We start from the raw sequence: 19,636 nt of genomic DNA on the forward strand, positions 1-19,636 counted from the left end.
AACTAACCAGTACTTGAACCGTTCAAGCATATTTTATTATTCTACATGTAGGTTTAGACTTTCCTATGTATCGTGAAAATGTATGTCTATGCCAAATCATTGAGTTTATATAATTTAACTGGTATAAATAATATTTACGAGTATGATGGTTGTTATTGTCAATAGTTATTGTCAGCACAAAACGGTGTGTTTTGTATGCAGACCCCAATTTACAGTTTTGGATTGAAATCCTTGGAAATCCTTGGAAATCCATGGATGCCTATAGCAGCATAATTTATACCCCATGTAATCTAGACTATAGTATCTAACTTTCAAATGTCAATAATACCTAATAGTAACTATTGTAAAATGCTATCAATCTACCCTAGTCATCGTTATCTATAATTGTAGGTGAACATCATAATGTGCTTCGTTTCAAATTAGTTTTATATGCATGATAAATCATATACATTTACAATGCCAAGACACAGTATTCATTTACATACCTGTTAGTAAGCGGCTGTTGAACATCATCTACACTAGTATTAAGGTAATACATCAAAATACATACAAATTTGTCATCAAGAATCATACACTAGCAAATAACCTAACATCAGTACATCAGTGGCATATCTATATAATGAACCTATGCAAATACTATAGAATGGTGTATCTACATAAATGTTATCTAAATTATACAAGTTATGTTTTTATTTTGTTATTTTTGTTGTATGTTACGTTTTATTTTTCATGTTATATGTTTTGTATCTTGTATTTCTTTGTTATGTTTGAAGTTATATGTTTTGTATCTTGTCTTTTTCTGGTTCGTGTTTTGTTTGTCACGTTTTTGTTGTTTTCTGTTGGATTTCATTTATTTTTCATGTGTTTTTTTATAATGTTCACAGATACATCTGCTGTATTTACAGCTGTTAATGTTCCTATGCTACCTATAACACAACCATATGTCCTGAATATTGTGCATTGAGGACACTATCTAGATGTATAACGCCCCAAGTCCTATGCCTTAGACATGGATCATAATGTTGGGGGTTATTTCTCCAGAAGCAGAAAACTTGGTGTCTGCTAAACACGTTTTGAGACACCTAAAGGGTACTATTGACTATGAGCTATGCCTAAAGAAAAGTGATGAGAACTTGAACCTAATAGCTTTCAATGATTCAGATTACAGATTACAGTACTATAAACTGCTGTTTTAGCATGACAAAACAAGGCCCTGCTATTTCATGGAAATCAAAGAAACAGGCTACAATATCATATAGTGACATATAAATGTGAGGTGTTTAGGAATCCAGCAACCATGCCGTCAGTTACCGGAATTATTTCCCTTTTGAAGTGCAAATACCGTGAGTTGGTAACAAAAACAGACACTGTCATATATAAAATAATATATCTCTCTAGTATAAAATAAAATTATTAATCTCTCTAGTACAATGTATGTATGCACATATGCATGTAATGTATGTAATCACATACACGTGTAATCTATGTAAGTATGTACTGTATTGCGTATTGTATACATTAATCTAACAAACCGTCCATCAATCCCACACACACACACACACACACGCATCACACACACACACACACACACACACACACACACACACACACACACACACACAAACACACACACACACACACACACACACACAAACACAGACACAAGCACACACACACAAACACACAACACACACACACACACACACACACACACACACACGCACACGCACACGCACACACACGCTTCCTCTAAACTTGAATCAAAAGCACAACCAACTTCCAATAGAAAAACCTCTCTGATGTTCTCGTCAATTATAATTACATCTGGTGTATTTGCAGTTATATTTGCAAACACATTTGGGTCATTGCATTGAAACATTTCAAGATTTTTGTGAAACACAACGGAGGTATGAAACATAGGGGACACATCTGTAGCAATAATGTTCACAATTCTGTCATGCCTGGCTATATACAATCCTTTGTAAATATTACCACCGTTTTAATATATGAGATATAGATTCTATGGCCTGATGCTGTCCACAGTGTAGACAGTGATGGTCATATACTGCACATCCAGGCCTGCACATTACATTTTGTTTGTGGGCTACAAATGGGCCCCAACACATGAGGAAGTATCATGTTCACACACACGTAGGCATGCACACACACACACACACACACACACACACACCCTGACACATACCCCGCACACAGCAGTTTGTGGGCTACAAATGGCCCCATCAAAGAGGAAGTATCATGTTCACACACACACGTAGGCATGCACACACACCCCCATACATACTGTTTGTGGTTACAGACACAGGCATGGTCAGTTTGACCATCTGTCTGACCACAAGAGGAAGCCGCATAGAGGAAATGAGAAAGAGGAACTACCAACAGCTCAAATTGAGGAAGCGGAACTAGAATTATGCTGACACTAACTGTCAAACTGAAACTGCCCTCAAGCAATCTGATGACGTCACCAAAAATGAGGAAGTGCCACACCCCCAAATATGCCCTCCGAATATATGTCAGAAAAAACAATAACAATGGTCTCCCAATATGCCCTCTCTTACTACTGACATGTCTCTCTAACAAACCCACATACATACATACAATTAGGGAGTCTTACTCAAGGACACTTAGACACTAACTCTGGGGGAGCCTGGGTTCGAACTTGCAACCTTGCGGTTACCATCTGGTCACTCTACCCCTGAGCCACTGCCACCCCTTACAGAACAATGTAAAAGGAATATGTGTGTGTGTGTGTGTGTGTGTGTGTGTGTGTGTGTGTGTGTGTGTGTGTGTGTGTGTGTGTGTGTGTGTGTGTGTGTGTGTGTGTGTGTGTGTGTGTGTGTGTGTGTGTGTGTGTGTGTGTGTGCATGTGCTGAACATTCTGCATTGTTGCATGCTGTTTATTTTGCTCTGTTCTGCAGGTTATGGACAAATGCGCTGAAGCAGAGCCCGTGCCTGAGTGCATCACACTGCACCCTGGCTTTGCTATGTGTTGTTGTTGGGTACAACAGATAACTTATAGGTATGGTGGAGTCACATGGTACATCTGTGGAACAGAATACTGGGGTTAAACTGTAGTAGAACTCTAATTACCCAGGGGGCAAACCACTTTTTTTTTTAGGAAACCTGCATTTGCCATAACATACATAGTTGTCCACCAGAAATAATATCTATGGCCCAGTAGGATCCCAACCTATATGGACAACCTGGTCACTTTTTGGGCAAAAGTTTTAATTAGCCCCTATTAGTTATAATGGGGGGTGAATAGGGCAATTTTTTTAATGGAGGGATATTTCCACGAAACTTCACAGGTTGATCAATGATATGAATACAAACATTTTTTGTATTGAAATGTTCCATGAAATCCAATATGGCCGCCACAATATTAGCACCCAGATAGGCTTGGCTCTAACTTCTGAACCAGATGAGCTAGAAACGCAAACTTGGTGTATACTTCATGGTTTCTGACCATGAGAGACTCAATGGAATACCTATTTTTATTATTGGGTGTGTCTGGACCCTTATTGTGCATATTTAGAGGATGGTGGCTAGCCAAAATCGTGCTTTACGATGATTTCTACCATGATTGTTGACTGTTTTGGCAAACACAAGCAATATCCAATGCATTTTGTTTTTTATTGTCCATTCTACAACTCTATTAGGGAGATACTTTTTAATAAGATAGATCCAAATCATGAATCATGAAAAGTTGGAGAACTGAAATGACTATTTCAAAAGTACACCTTTTCATTTGCCTCATTCCTTGAAAAGGCCTGGTCAATGAGGAGGGCCATTTACATGTAAAATGGCCTTGTTTTAATCTGTAGCACTTTGAGATTTGTTTCAAATATAAAGTGCGTTATAAATAAAATGTATTATTATTATTATTATTGTTTGTTTTCTTTGTACCATTTGTACCATTTCACTTTTATGATGTAATCAAAATGCAATGTCCTTTCCTTTCCATGTGCAAGAGTATTTGTAGTAATTAATTTTCGCATTCATGTCATTGATTCTTTTTAGGCGTTACCGTCCGGTACACAGCATACCGCTCATTTGTGAGGTGGTGTTGGGGGTACCTAGGACAAGGGAACCGTAGGGTCGTCCCATCCTGTGCCGTCACCCAAATTCGGGCCGCTTATCCTTCTCCTGCCGGACAATACACAGGATTCAGGCTGCCTCCACTCCACACACACCACCATTCATTCCTTCATTACATCCAGACTCGACTACTGCAATAGCCTCCTGTATGGCGTCACCACCAAGGTCCTCAAAAAACTTCAATATGTCCAAAATTCCGCCGCCCGCCTGCTCACCCGAACCAGATCCAGGGACCACATCACACCCATCCTCCGTGAACTCCACTGACTCCCAGTCAAGTCCAGGATTGAATTTAAAATACTCACCATCACCTACAAAACCCTCAACAACCAGGCCCCCCTCTACCTCTCTGAACTCATCAACCACCATGTCCCCTCCCGCTCCCTCAGGTCAAGCACTGCCAACCAACTGGAACCCCACAAATCTAACAAACGGACATGGGGAGACCGGGCCTTTGCAGTGGCTGCCCCTTCTCTCTGGAACTCACTCCCAACTCACATCAGAGCTGCCCCCACCCTCGAAATGTTCAAAAGCACACTCAAAACCCACCTTTTCAAACTGGCTTTCCCTACATAACCCCCCCCCCACACACTGACACACCCCTTCTTGTTTGTCCCTCTTTTGATTTTGATTTCTAGTTTTTAACCTTTTAAACCTTTTTAAATAGTTTTCTAATAAATATGTCTGTACTCTTTCTGTAAAGCGACTTTGGGTACCTAGAAAAGCGCTATATAAATCGTATATATTATTATTATTATTATTATTACAACAGACATCCTCCCCACGTTTGTTGTCACTGCTGGTTTTTTTGCCCATTTTCTTTTATTTATATGCTTTACTTAAATAAAGCTTGTTCAAGTGTAACACACTACATGTTCCTGGTTGGGTTTCGTAATCTAAAACGCAAGAGGTATTGAAGTAAAAATAGTAGTAGTCAATACAATAGTCAGTGTTGCAGCAGCCCGAATTGTAACGGACATACATTTATTGGCGTGAGAAAACATACCTTTTCTTTGCCAAAGCAAGTGTCACAAATATAATTAAACAGTTGAAAATGGGTAAAAAGTATATACAGTTGGACAGGGTAGAGCATTGAATAAATATAAATAATAAATAAATGTCACATTGCATCGTTATATACATGTTATGTTATGGCAAAAAAAAGCTAACATTGGCTTTCAAAGTTTGCAGGATCATGTACCATTATGTATTTTCCATACTTCTTGTTCCCTAACAAACAAATGACTTCACCATCACCACTCAGCCCTTGCAGCACCATTAACCAGAGCAATGTCGCCTCTGAGGCATACCGCTGCACAGAGAGAAGCACACTGAATGTAATGACTGGGTACTGTAGCTGTTTAGTCACAAACAAGAGATTAGTCCCGTACTGTTTTAACCTAACCTAGGAAAGAGGTTTGGGCACAGGTCCTGGACATGCTTATCGTGAGGGAGGAAAACAATCTAATAATGAATTTGAAAAAACATTTACGTATTTCACATGAAGCTGTAAACTGGTCTTGTGTTGTGAAAGGTCAGTAGCAGCCTGGCTAATAAGCCAGACTGGGTCAGTGGCAGCTGGGGTCAAAGTTGAATTGATTTGAGCCCATGCAGCGACTGGGCAGTGCTCCGTGCCTAGGGAGGGCAGAGTGCCGAAATATACATTTCGGCCATTGGCATCGCCATGCATTGTGAGCTTCGGCTATTTTCAAACGATTTTGTACACATTTTTAATTTGTGAAATGGGACATTCTGCAATATGAGTACTTTTAGTATTGATGCCAATACATTTGTACTTTTACTCAAGTAAATTTAGAATTGTACTTGTAACGGAGTAGTTAGTTAGTTAGTTATTTATACAGAATAAAGATTAACATGTTACCATTGACCAAAAATGAAAGGGCTGAAGCCGAAGCTTATTATGGCCACCTTATTAATATTTAAATGAGTTTCAATATTAGAAAAAGGAGACAAAAGCAAAAGACTATATTGCAGTATTGATACTTTTACTTCCACCACTGTGCAGCACTGCATTCTCCAGAAGAAAATCAGTGGTTCAGAGACAGTGCAAATAAAGTCACCTGTAAACATGTTAACCTCTACAGCCTCCAGGTCGTAATGGGTCTTTCTCATTAATAAAACCTTGCCTAGTGGCCCCAAGTTATTTCATCTTAATAGCCTTTATTGAACTGATGACCGTTAAAATAAAGTGTTTAACCCGGCCACATAAATATCAATAGCATCACGGCAGAACTACTGGCCCGTCTCTCTCTCATGCTGAATCACTTTCCCAGGGACAACGCTATTGATCTAAAAAGGCATTGCTTCTGTGCAGAGTGAGGATATTAGTGTTTGCCTATCCTGTATAGACGAATCCACGGAGGGGTGCCCTGGGCACAGCCATAGCTGAGGTGTAACATGAAGTGCAGCGTGACACCTCAGCACTGATTGCCTACACCTGGCCTACAGGGCAAGGCTCTGTGGATTCTCTGTGGATACTCTATAGGAACAGTTATGCCTGGTTCAAGCTTCACTATAGCAGATCTGCAAGCGCATGCTTACAAGCATTTATGCTTGTAGATCAAGTATAAATCACCCTTATCGGTCATTCTCATCATGTTATCCAGTGATCCCCTATAGGAGCGGAATTCATGACAAACTTGACTGACAGGTGAATGCATGAATCGTGATGGACAGAGTCCAGGATGGAAATTATGACTCCCAACAACACTGGTAGCCTTTGGTCCAAAGCTTTAGTGCTCAACTGATGATGATTAGAGGATCAAAGACAGGTGCAGACTGTCTCATAAACAAACTCAGTCTCGTATTAGGTACATGCTTTTCAGCCCCTCAGGGCTTTGTCAGGCGGATGTGACCTACTATTTGCAGTTATGCAAATTTTAACAACACAATACAATATGTTCATCAGTGTATTCTATTCCTCGGTGTCAGGTTGGATGTTGTGGTTGTTGTGTGTCACGGTTCGGCCGCAAACCGAGACCATCTGGCCAGATCTTCATCCGAGCCGGGCCTCTCATATCCGGCAGAAAGTGCAGGTGGGACCTCGATGGCCTCGATCCTCTCCTGGAACGGACGTGGGTTGACCACCACTTCCCCCAAGAGCTGCTGTAAACTGTCCACATAATCTAAGACAGAACAAGACATGCACTCAAAACTTGCTTCACAAATTCAGGCAACAATATTGTTTGCATAATATTATGCATTATGCAATAACATTATGTGTTATGTGGAAACATATGAAGGTGTAATTTTTTTCCCCGTATTCAAATATGTTGCCGAGCCAATCAATAAAAAGCAAACAGCAGTTCTTCTCGTCAATCAATCCATATTGGAACGTACTGTATCTCGGCTTCCCCTTCACAAAGGCCCTGGAGTATTCGCCTTTCTTGTACTTGGGGAAACGCACTTTGGTTTTCAGCTTCCCATCTGGCCCCAGAAGTCGCTCACGGGCTGCGTTCTCATTGTAATGAAGGCAGGCCAAAAGCAATCTAAAATATAAGGGGGGGGGGGGGGGGGGAGGCAATTAGTACTGTAGGCCTAAATTACATCCAGTAGGCCTACATACATTATGGAACATTTTCAATTAAACCGGGTTCCCACACATTTTTACGAATTATTTTAATTTTCCAAAATATTTTAATCTGTTTTCCAGGCCTACAGAAATCATAATTATGGTGCAATAATGAGGCTATTACACATGCTATCGAGTATTGCATAACCCGATAACACAGTGTAACATGAGTAACGCGGTGCAACGTGTTGTGAGTGTGTGGACCTTTCAAAACATTTCCAGGCTTATACTAAGCTGCAAGCATTCTTACTAAATTCACCAACCTGCACAGCATTCCAATGAATGGATAGACAACATTCTTGGGCGCAAATCTCAAAATGAGAGCATGGAAGGATTCCAGGGAGGACTTGCGTGGACTGATCTTTGCGACGTCTTTCAGCAATGTTTTTTTCATCATGATGTCACAGAAGCGTTCACAGGCTTTGGTATCTGAAGATATAAACAACATGTAAACATCACCAGTTATCATAGTTGGAAAATCACAACTACATTTGCATGACAAATACAACATATGCAATTTAATTTATGCAATTTATATATGACTACTGTAATGTGTCTTAGTAATCAGTCAATAGAATCACAGTTCTGTAGATACACAAAATGGAAAGACATGAAGTGACTGACATGTGTTTCTGCTACTGATTCACGCAAGTTCACACAATATGAAGACTGCACTGCCCTCTACTGACCATTGGCAGCATCTGTTCTTAGCACTAGACTCAAAAGTAGTACATTTCAAGTTTCAACCATAGCTTTTCATAGATTTTAGGCAATCCGATGTTCAAAATAAGAGGGGTTTATTTGTCAAATACTCATATCTACAGATCTATAAACTCAATGAAACCATAGATGTTATTTGACAGTTTAGTAGGACTGTAAGTGCTAGATTGATATTTGTCATGAAAATGAATTTATTACATGCCCCCCTTCTGCAACACTAAGTGTCACAAACAGCTGTAGATAGCATAAATGAGTATTATTAATAATATAACTCATATTTAGAATAAAGTAATGAAGAAGTACATTTGTAGGATTTCAGCATAAGCTGTAGTGTTGGAATATGATCTATATTGTGTGTATATATATATATATATATATGAAACCTTTTATTCTGAAGGACTGATCTGCTAACAGGAAGTGCCTATTTACTATGTGTATAAATTGGCTAAATAAACGCCCCTTGTTAGTTCTGTTGTGTACAGCTGACAAGGATGATGTGAACAGACGCTGCTGCCTCCTTGTGTTATTATTTCCTCCTTATAGCCCGACTAGCTCCAGGTATATATATCTACCTTACTGCTGCGATGGCAGCTGCTCTGCCAACAGGTTATGGGCCCAGCAGGACGAAAGATGATGGAAGCCGGTGGAGTCGGATTTGTTTTGATGGCGATGAACGGAACTTCGAATTATGGTTGGTGAAATTCCTCGGGCACCTAAGACTGAAAAAGCTTAAACACACTATACTGAACGAGCCTGATATCGACGACGAAGACGTGCTCGATGGGGACGAAGCAGCCGTGAGAGACGCTGCAGCCGAAGCAAGAGCCGCTGAGGACGCCGAGAAAAATGAAGAAGCATATGCCGAACTAATTCGGCTTACTGACAGCTATGATTCTGAAGGGGCTCCCAGAATCATATAAGCCATTTTCCATCCACATTGCACAAAGTGACGACAACATCACCTTCGCCGAGTTTAAAACCAAACTGAGGAGTTACGAGATCACTGAAAGGTTCAGTAGCAATTCCGGGGATGACAGCGTGATGATAATAAGAGGCAAGGACAAAGACGTGAGACTGTCCTGTTACAACTGCGGCCAGAGGGGGCATAAAGCTTTCGAGTGTGAAGGTGCTGCCGGTCAGAGGAAACAGAGACAGTGGTGCAGTCTTTGCAAAAATCCCACGCACAACGATACCAACTGCAGGCGGAGAAGACGGAGGGACAACGTCAACGTGACGCAGGATGAAGAGGAGCACACGTTCACCTTCAAGGTGGGCCAGGTGAACCACGACTTGGACGGCGCCGGGAGACCGAAGCAGAGACCATGTCAGGGCACTGCTCTGAGCATTGGGCTGATGGTCGACACCGGGGCTACGTCACACATTGTGACCGACGTGAAGAAGTTCCGAAACTTCGACGAGAGTTTCGAGCCACGGAAGCATGTTCTGGAGATGGCTGATGGAGTGAGGGCCTCTGGCATAGCGCTGAAGAGAGGTACTGCAAACGTTTGGCTGAGAGATAACAAGGGTCGTGAGGTGGAAACGATGCTGAAGGGGGCGCTCTACGTTCCATCCTTTCCCCAAGACATTTTCTCAGTCAATGCAGCTATATCCAACGGAGCCACAGTCTTCTTCAAAGAAAGACAGAACAAGCTCATCCAAAAAGATGGTACGACATTCGACATTAAGGTACATGACAGGCTGTTTTACTTAAATACTGTTGATAAGATTACTAATGTTGATTAATGTCATGGGTGTAATGATATCAAAACGTGGCATGAAATTCTAGGACATTGCAACTACGAAGATGTGTTGAAATTGCAGAATGTAACTGAGGGTATGGAAATTAAAGGCAAGGTTGATCTTTCCAAATTGTCATGTGAAGTGTGCACAAAAGGTAAATTTGCTCAGAGCCGAAACAGAGAGCCAGACCAAAGAGCTAAAGCTGCACTACAACTTGTACACACTGATTTATTTGGACCAATCGATCCAACGGCTAAAGATGGATTCAAATATACTCTAGCATTTACTGATGACTATTCAGGAGCAATTTTTGTTTATTTCTTGAAATCTAAGAGTGACGCAGTCAAAGCTACGGAGAAATACATTGCTGATGTTTCACCTTATGGGAAAATTAAGTGTATTCGATCAGATAATTGTACCGAGTATGCTTCTGGTCTATTTCAAGCATTGCTAAGCAAAAATACCATCAGACATGAGATCTCAGCTCAGAATGGGATAGCTGAGATAAATAGGAGAACACTGTTTGAAATGGCCAAATGCATGCTGATTGAAAGCAGTTTACCAAAAGAATTGTGGACATATGCAGTAATGACTGCTGCTGTTATTCGAAACAGGTGTTTCAACAAGCGTGTAGGACAGACCCCATATTATATGCTGACAGGAAAGAAGCCAAACCTTTCGAGAATGAGAACATTTGGGTCCCCATGCTATGCATACAAGCAAGACAAGAAAAAGTTGGATTCACAATGTGAAAAGGCTATCTTTGTAGGCTACGACAAATACAGCCCAGCTTATTTGGTGTTTTATCCTGACACAGGGAAAGTACTTGTAGCTAAACACAGATTGGTAAAGTTCATTCAAAAGAGTGTCATTGCGAGTCAGACACAAACCGAGCAAGAAATGGAGGAGTATGATGGTTGCAGTATAAGGGGGGCTGTAAACTATCTACCTAAAGTTAAGGAAACCATGGTAATCCCAAAAGAGACACAAAAACAAGATGCAGAGTCAGAGATCAGATGAGTGATCTGGTTGACATTCAGGCAGGTGAATGTAGCCAGAGTACAGAGATGAGTGATCTGGTTGACATTCAGGCAGGTGAAAGTAGCCAGAGTACAACTTATCCAAAAAGAGAAAGGAGACCACCTCAATATTTAAAGGATTACGAGTGTCAAGCAAAATCTGATGACCAGGGAAATGTAACCTTTGATTATTGTTATGGAGTGATGAGAGAAAATGATAAATTTACCCTGACTATACTGCCAGAGGGCAAGAATGCAGTGGGGGGTGAAAACAAAAACAGGGTGATGAAGCATTATTGTCACAACACAGTAAAACAAAAGAAAAGAAGGAAAAATAAGTGTTAATTTGTGTTTGGGTGATAGGTGATGATCTGATTATGTGATATATTTAATCTGCTATTTATTAATGAGTATTTGAAAAGTACTGTAACATGCATTTGAAGTTTTATTATTGCAACCAGTAATTTAATGACATAACATGATGACAGATGTAAAAGAGATGCTTACATTTTGCACATATTTATATGCAATCAAGTGGGGGTGTTGGAATATGATCTATATTGTGTGTATATATATATATGAAACCTTTTATTCTGTAGGACTGATCTGCTAACAGGAAGTGCCTATTTACTATGTGTATAAATTGGCTAAATAAACGCCCCTTGTTAGTTCTGTTGTGTACAGCTGACAAGGATGATGTGAACAGACGCTGCTGCCTCCTTGTGTTATTATTTCCTCCTTATAGCCCGACTAGCTCCAGGTATATATATATCTACCTTACTGCTGCGATGGCAGCTGCTCTGCCAACATGTACACAATGTAAATTTCTCACTTGGTGTCAGCCATGCTCTGTGTGTAAGGAGGTCGTGGGCACAGTTGGGTTGCTGTGCTGGTGAACGTTCTGGACGTGGTTTGTGATAGAAGACCACTTAGCCACGGCTTCCTCCCCACTCTGTGACGAGGATGAGCTCCAGTAGAAGTGGTTGACGGAACTTTTCCTCCACACCTTGACGTCCTCACAGCCACGCTCCTTCCCAAGTGCCTCCAATTTCTTGGACAGGCCTTTGAAGAGGATGAGAGAGAGGAAAGAAAAAATATATATTTGTAGTAAATAAATAAGTAAATAAACAGTTTGTACATGCTAAGTAATAACAAGTTGACTAAGATGATGTCTTGTGAATTTATTTAATTACACAAATGTACTGTGACAACCTTTGGCTACATGCCAGGCATCATAGTAGTGCTTGGTATCCTTCTGCTCCTTCATACATTTCTGGACCTGCAGGTTGTCACGCCAGCCGACTCCAGAAAAGACAGGCTCCTGATGAAACCTGCAATCTCCATATTGTTGCTGTAGCGTACCCCGACCTCATTACTCTGTCAACAATAACAATGCGCAATTAAGTATGTTTGATAATGCACAGGACAAAGAATGACTGAACATTGTGAAGAAAGAATGTGAACATTACATATTTCCAACCTGCACAAGTTGGATGTCCAAGATCCTGTTGTGATCTAGATCCATCATTGTATATGAGCCATACTTCGCACTGTGGCCTGTGGGGGTGAGAGACAGTTATTACTGCATGTCTACAAGAAAATAGCAATAAATGTATGCTATACATAGTTATACTAACCCGGCGAGTCCGCTCTCATGTCCCCTCCCAAAGTGAGTAGTAGCAGTTTGCCAGCTGCCTTGGCTACATCCAACACCTTGGCCTGCTCCATCTTCCACTGGTGAAGGATGGTTGGCTGGAGGTAGGCATGTTGGTGGCGATAAAAAGTCCTTGGATGCATGCACTGGAGCCGCAGTGATGACAGAACCTAAGTGTATAACAAGAAAAACATGGTTACTGACACTAGGCTATACCAACGTGTTGAGCTGTAACTGCAGCTCTTGATGATCTACACATCAACTGACCTTGTGGACTTGCGTATAAGACGCCCCGTTAAAAGCCACCGCAGCCGACAGCAGAATGTTGCCAGCCAGGAGGGTCCCAATATAGGGCTGGCTTTGCCACTTAGCTCGACGCTCACAGTGGAGGCAGATCTAATGGATAAAGAGCAAAAGCAATTTTTTGATAAAAATGGCAATGACAAATAATTAAATATGAACAATAGTGATTACACATGGGGGCGACAGTGGCTCAGGAGCTATAGTGCATGTCAGCGGGGGAGAGAGCTATAGATGCCCGAGGCAGATTCCGTGCCATTGCGTGTGTGTGTCCCCGGAGAAGCTCATGATCTCGTCCGCAAGACTATTAGTACTGTGACAATGGCCCCCAGAAGTCGGCATACCCCTACCGGAGTTAGGACCAAACACAACATCTCTAAGGTCTCCCAGACATGAAATGGATTCTTGTATAAAAATATTTTACTGCAAAAGTGGTGAAATTGATATTTAAACTAATAATACAGCCTGTCCGTCTGGGGGTTAAGGCATATAAACTCATGTAGAGTCACAATGGAAGCTCTGAGAGGTTTACAACTTGGCATACCTGAAGCCAGGACATCCCTCTACATTCTAAAAAAAGAATAATGTCAATATGTGAATGTAAATATGATATATAGTAATTTGAACACATACCTACAATAGGCGAAAATGTAAATCTGTATAGTGTCTTATTTACTTTGCAGTGACTCTGACATGGATTGTCATAGCAACACATATGAGGGCTTGTAGGAATGGTGTGGTTCTACTGTATCCAGCAATACCAATTGTGTAACTGTAGCTTGCATACTCGTGGAGGTATGACTCTAAACGTAAATTGTGTCCCAAATGGGGGGAATAAAACAGTTCTAATGAAATCGACAGTATTAGTTAGTGTGGTTGCTCTAGAGTCTAGCAACACAATTGTTCTCTGTCCGATATTTTTTTGCCAGCAAGGTGCTTTTTGAGGGAGATTTAATGTTTGGTTTTTTTGTTCAATGTTTGTTTTAAAAACGCAATTGCCAATGAAGGGAACATTTGCATATTGTCATTACGTCATATTGTCTATTTATTGTTAATTTAATGTGTTGGCACCGTTTTACATCACCATTACATCACCTAATCAACATGAGTTAGACTTATATTAGCTACCCTCACTTCACACAGGTGTGATTTTTGTTAACTTTTGCACAACAGAAAAGTGAAGCTTTTTGTCATATGCTTCACACACTGTTGTCACTGTTCATTTATCACAATAAATAATACAAACGGTAAGACGGAATTCAGTCCCCAGGTTCCTATGCTTTGTGACTCACGTCAGTGCAACCACACTTCCAATTTCCCAGAATTGCACCTTTCTAGTTTTATTTTGACTTCACTCAATGGTGGAATAATTATAACAAATTGACTTGAGTAGAAGTTCCAAAAATGTATGAAATCCCAAACTTGAGAAATTTTGAAAAGAATATTGCAGCTGCAACAATACTGCAGAGAAATGCATACCTACAATATAACTACTGTTAGATAGCGCACCCATGGATGAGGGTGCTCAATGATCAATGTTATCCTCATAACAGCAAGCCATTAGTTACTGCGAGAGTCTAGCAAACACCAACTCGGGATTCCTGGATCTCTGCCCTCCACAATTTTCACAATTTTTATTTAGAAAAGCAATGTACAGTAACTATATATTTATACAAAACAAACACAATCAATTCTGATATTTTCCCCATGTCCTGTGTCCCTCTTAAGTTCTACCAGTATTAATAAGACAAGACTTATGGAACAATGCAATTAGTTGATATCATTTTCCATAATAATTTGGTTACAGTCAAGTTTTTACAGTATTTGGGTCCATCTGCTTGCATGTTGCCTATATGGGTTTCTTCATAAACTGACACAGCAAATATTTTGGAATGTGAAAAGATGAGAAGAACCTTGTGAAGTCTATTAGCTATTTAGCTAGCTGGAGTGACTTAGCTTTAAGCTCCATTTAGTGTAACAGATCCTGTCCAGTAGCCTAATAGCAAAGCCCAGACTGTTTCACCAGAATGGTTAATTAATCACTTGTAACAGCATGGTTACTGTGCATAGTACCTAACAATAGTGTACGGTCGGGTCAAAAGTCAAAACATAGTTGATTGATGAATTCTGAACCTGAAGTATTCTTTTTTTACTAGAATGGAGTGTGATGTACAAACATTGGATCCAAATATTTGTATCATCTGTGGTAAACATTTAGACATATGCAGGAGGAGCCTGTGGTTGGCATGTCTCCTGCTTTAAATAATCTATTTGTGGCAGTGTTTTCATGTCACTCTTTCGCTGTCTATATTCTGCTTCCTCCATCCACATTGAAAATACTTTTTGTGGAGGTCACATTTGTCAAGTTTGTGTGTTTTACTGTCCTTTTCTCTAATTTTATTTTCAGCTTCTTTTAGCAATTCATCTAATTCAAGCAATTTATTTTTTACTTAAAGAGCCTTGTTCTGGAAAGCCCATTTGTTTCCACTCTTCAAGGCAGTCTAACGCTCCTGGACCATACTTTGCAACCATATCGCGCATAACAGAAGACCATCTTTCTTTATCCTCTGCGACCGGCACACTTTTCTTATTACCCATACTGAAATACTGTCAGATAAATGCTTTACAATACATACACAGCAATGATTGTGCGGACGATCTAGTCTATGTAACGCGGTAGCTTTATGTTATTATCTGAGGGTAACAAGATGTCTTTATGTTGTTTATCTACAAGGTTCTTATGTTATTCCCAGAGTAACAAGGTCTTTGTGTTATAACTTGACTTAATGCAACAACGGTATCGTTATGTTATTCTGTGAGGACAACAAATTGTATGTTATGCCCACAGTTTAACAAGGTGTCTTTGTGCTACAAACTTGACTTAATGCAAGGTCTCTTTTCTTTTCTTTCCACTAGGCTAGACTTCTGTACTTGACTATACAATAAGGATAAGTTGGCAAAATATGGTCTTAGAATTTATAATTAGCACTTCAATTGTCAGGAACTTGTTTGGAATTTGGAAAATTCTCACCGTTTTCAGTGTAGCCACGGGTTTTTTTAATCCAGGCGCTGAACTCCGTAGATGCAGCCGTGACTGATCTGTCCTTTTGGAGCCGTTCATTGACGTGATGGACAAATCAGTCATGGCTTGATCTTCCGGAGCTCAGACGACACAGGATCCCACTTCAGACACCAAATTGATGTGGCAGTTTTGTACTGAACTAACGCGTGAGGAATACAAAGCGATGAGCGAAAGACTGTCTTGTAGATGATGTTGTTTATTAACGAGATCACAGATCCTGGCTTCCCCAACAGCCCAGGCAGGTATCCAAACAGCATAATGTCAGAATACAGAGGTACAGTATATATACAGTAAGGGCCGATTCATACTCCTATTTTAGAGCCGAATAAAAGTCGGTTCGGCGCTGTAGAGCCTACAATTTGACGTCATTTGAGGTTCGGGGGGGGGGGGGTACCGTCCTAAAGTCGGCTCTTCGGTGCTACTGAAATTTTCTGACGAGCCAAAATCATTTCGGCACTACAGCGCCGAAACAGCGGTAAAAGAGTATGAATCGGCCCTTAGTCCCACCCACAAGGTGGACCCAGGGGCAGGACGCAGAAGTGAATACAAGCTCGTACTGATGAAAGGACCATTTGCTTACAGACAAAGGAAGAGAGGGTGGTGGGGGGAACAGGTGAGAAGTGGTTCCAGGACAACAGAGCCAAGTGTTAGGTTATGTTGTTCTCACAGCATGGTTCAGAGCTTCAAAGCTAAGTTTGTCTAGACTAATTCAATGTATTCAAATGACCTTTAGGTACAATGGAAAATCCTCCTCACATTGTGAACTTACCTTTTTGCATGTTGAGCAATGATCTCTGTATCTGTCTGTCTGCCTGTGCCTGAAGAGTGCAAACTGACTGTGAAAAGTGTAGTGGTTAAGTAATCAATTTGCAGGTGTGGGGTTGCCATGGCAATCAATTGGCTGAGGCAGAGGCTGGGAATTGCACAGGTGAAGGGACTTAGGCTGATTAGGCCCACTGGCAGAGCCTGACCAGAGCCTTTTGTGGTGGTTCTGGAGAGCCGTGTGTCCGACTGACTCGATACCGGGCACTGCACTCCCTGTGGGTGTGTGGAACACGTGTGTCGAATCTGAAGTCGGTGTGGCAAATAGTTCTCGAGTTACGTGCATTACAACCATACACACGCGCACGGACGCACACAGGCAGACAGAGATGTGGCGCATTTATAGTAGGATGTTATGCTTTAATTGGCTATCTACAATCTCATGGCGTGCCACAGAGTGTCGAGCTATGAGCTTGTAGATCTGCTATTTTTCTTAAATCGTGAAAATGTGGCGCAAATCTTTGAATATATATTCTTTCAGGGCGAATATTTTTAACTCAAATCTTTGCTTCTGGAAGGGGGTCCCTGGAACAACATATTTTCAGATTGGGGTCCGCGGCCAAATACAGATAATTCTGGGGCTCCTTTACCTGAAATTGATTGAGCACCACTGACATAGAAACATAGGGTTTTTCAGAAAACATTTAGGATTTATAAGGCCGCAGTCACATCTATCAGACAAGCGTCTTATGGTTGTCTGATGAAAAGCATCAGACAAGACAGCTCCCAATGCATTTCTAATGGGAGTCACGTGGTTTCATCAGACAAACGTGTTTCATGGGGGGGGGGGGGGGGGGGGGGCAAGACACAAGACAGAAAACATTTTGTAGGCGACAAGCTGAAGAACAAGGCGGGACTTCAGACAAGACAAAAAGGGTTGGGTTTACCCGCCAACCAATAGGAGAGAAGGTCCGTTTGTTACGCTGCACTGGGCGGTCATTTCACACTCTGTTGTTTTTTTTCTGCAGAGTGTAGACACGGAAGAGGAAAGAGCCTATGCACTTTCGTAACGAAAATTATTTTATTGTTAAGTAAAGTAGTTTGGTCTGTTCCAGTAAGCAATTCAACAGGAAAATATAATCCCTGCCCGTCGTGGCCGAACAGAAAATTAAAACAAACGTTATAATTCAAGGTGCATGCATTTTATCATTCACTCCTAACCTAGCTCTGGTCTATATAGCCTAATGCTTATATGATTCCCCCCCTTTTTTTTCTCTAATTTTTTTTAATAACATTAACATCGAGGTGTCCACTGGCAATGCCAAAGCAGTGGCATGCACTCTTCAATCTGTCGTCTCCTCTCCTGAAGTAACGCTGAACGGTCGGTCTGCAGATAGGAGAGAGCCGTGCGCCCAGGCGCAACTATAGGCTCCAACTTGGAGACGCATGTCATCTCTTATCCTATATTTCGCCTATAGCCTGCATCGACGTCTGCGTCATGGCTAACAGCCTGAAATGCAGCAAGTCGTGTGTTGTGGTAAAATGGATGCGCTTTATTAAAAATAATGGAGACGTTGCTAACAGAAAATATTAATTTTCCACAATGATGCCCTGCTTAGTCTGCGTACCTGGAGGCTATATACATACACACACGGAATCAGTGCCAGACTTGGCACCTACTGTGGTAGTGGTACTGATAAAGTGGAGACGCAACACGTTGACACAACCAACAAGCTACTAGCTACTGTGTCCCGCAGCTAACAGCGTAAGGACAACAACAGGCAACACGTGGATCTGTTTCCGCATGTCCTCGCACCGCCCACGCACCGCCCAGATTCCGCAAAGCATTGTGGTCAATTGATGCGACAAACGACAAGACAGATGAAACCATAAAACATTGATAAGACGCTTGTCTGATAGGTGTGACAGGCGCCTAAGACTTTTTTTTTTAGAATCGTCCTCCGGTCTAAATTGGTTAAGAGTATTTTACGATTTTTATCACATCTGACCTGTGTTGACCTCAGCTCAGCAGAAGCTCTTGTTCAGCAGCAAAACAAGAACAAATTAGCAGCACTTTTCTACCCATGAATACGAAATGAGGCCCATTAGACACAACACATAGCTCTTTTCCCTTGTGGGATCATGCTTGTTAACTATTTATTCTCCTTACTCTCCATTTTCTCTCCAATGTGTGGCTTTTGAAGATTTTGTCATGTTGGAGGGCTCATCCACATGCTGGCATGTGCTGGACATTTTGTCAAAAGTACATCCAAAATGAGTCGACAAGAATATTGCCAGAAACACATTAAAAGATAGCCCTGAATGACCATATGATCGTAACAGGTCTGTGACTCTTGAGTGTTCAAATGTTAATTTGTACACTCTCAGAATTAAAGGGGTCCTTGCAAATAAAACATTTGAGAACCACTATTGGACTCCTAATATTCCATACATAGTGCCCTCCGTGTCTGGTGCTGGGACTCTGGTGCAACGCACAGGTCCTGAGCCTGGTGAGAGCAGGAGTGGACCTGGTAAGACGTAGGAGGGGCCCGGACACGAGACAACCCACAGAGCCTAGTCTTTCCATGTGCCAAAAGTCTACGTCCCAGCCCTGGCAGAGTAGTTCTGGAGTAGTTCCAACGGATTGTGTG

The sequence above is a fragment of the Protomyctophum bolini genome (genome assembly GCF_963924005.1).
Source record: "Protomyctophum bolini genome assembly, chromosome: 5".
NCBI lineage: Eukaryota > Metazoa > Chordata > Actinopteri > Myctophiformes > Myctophidae > Protomyctophum > Protomyctophum bolini.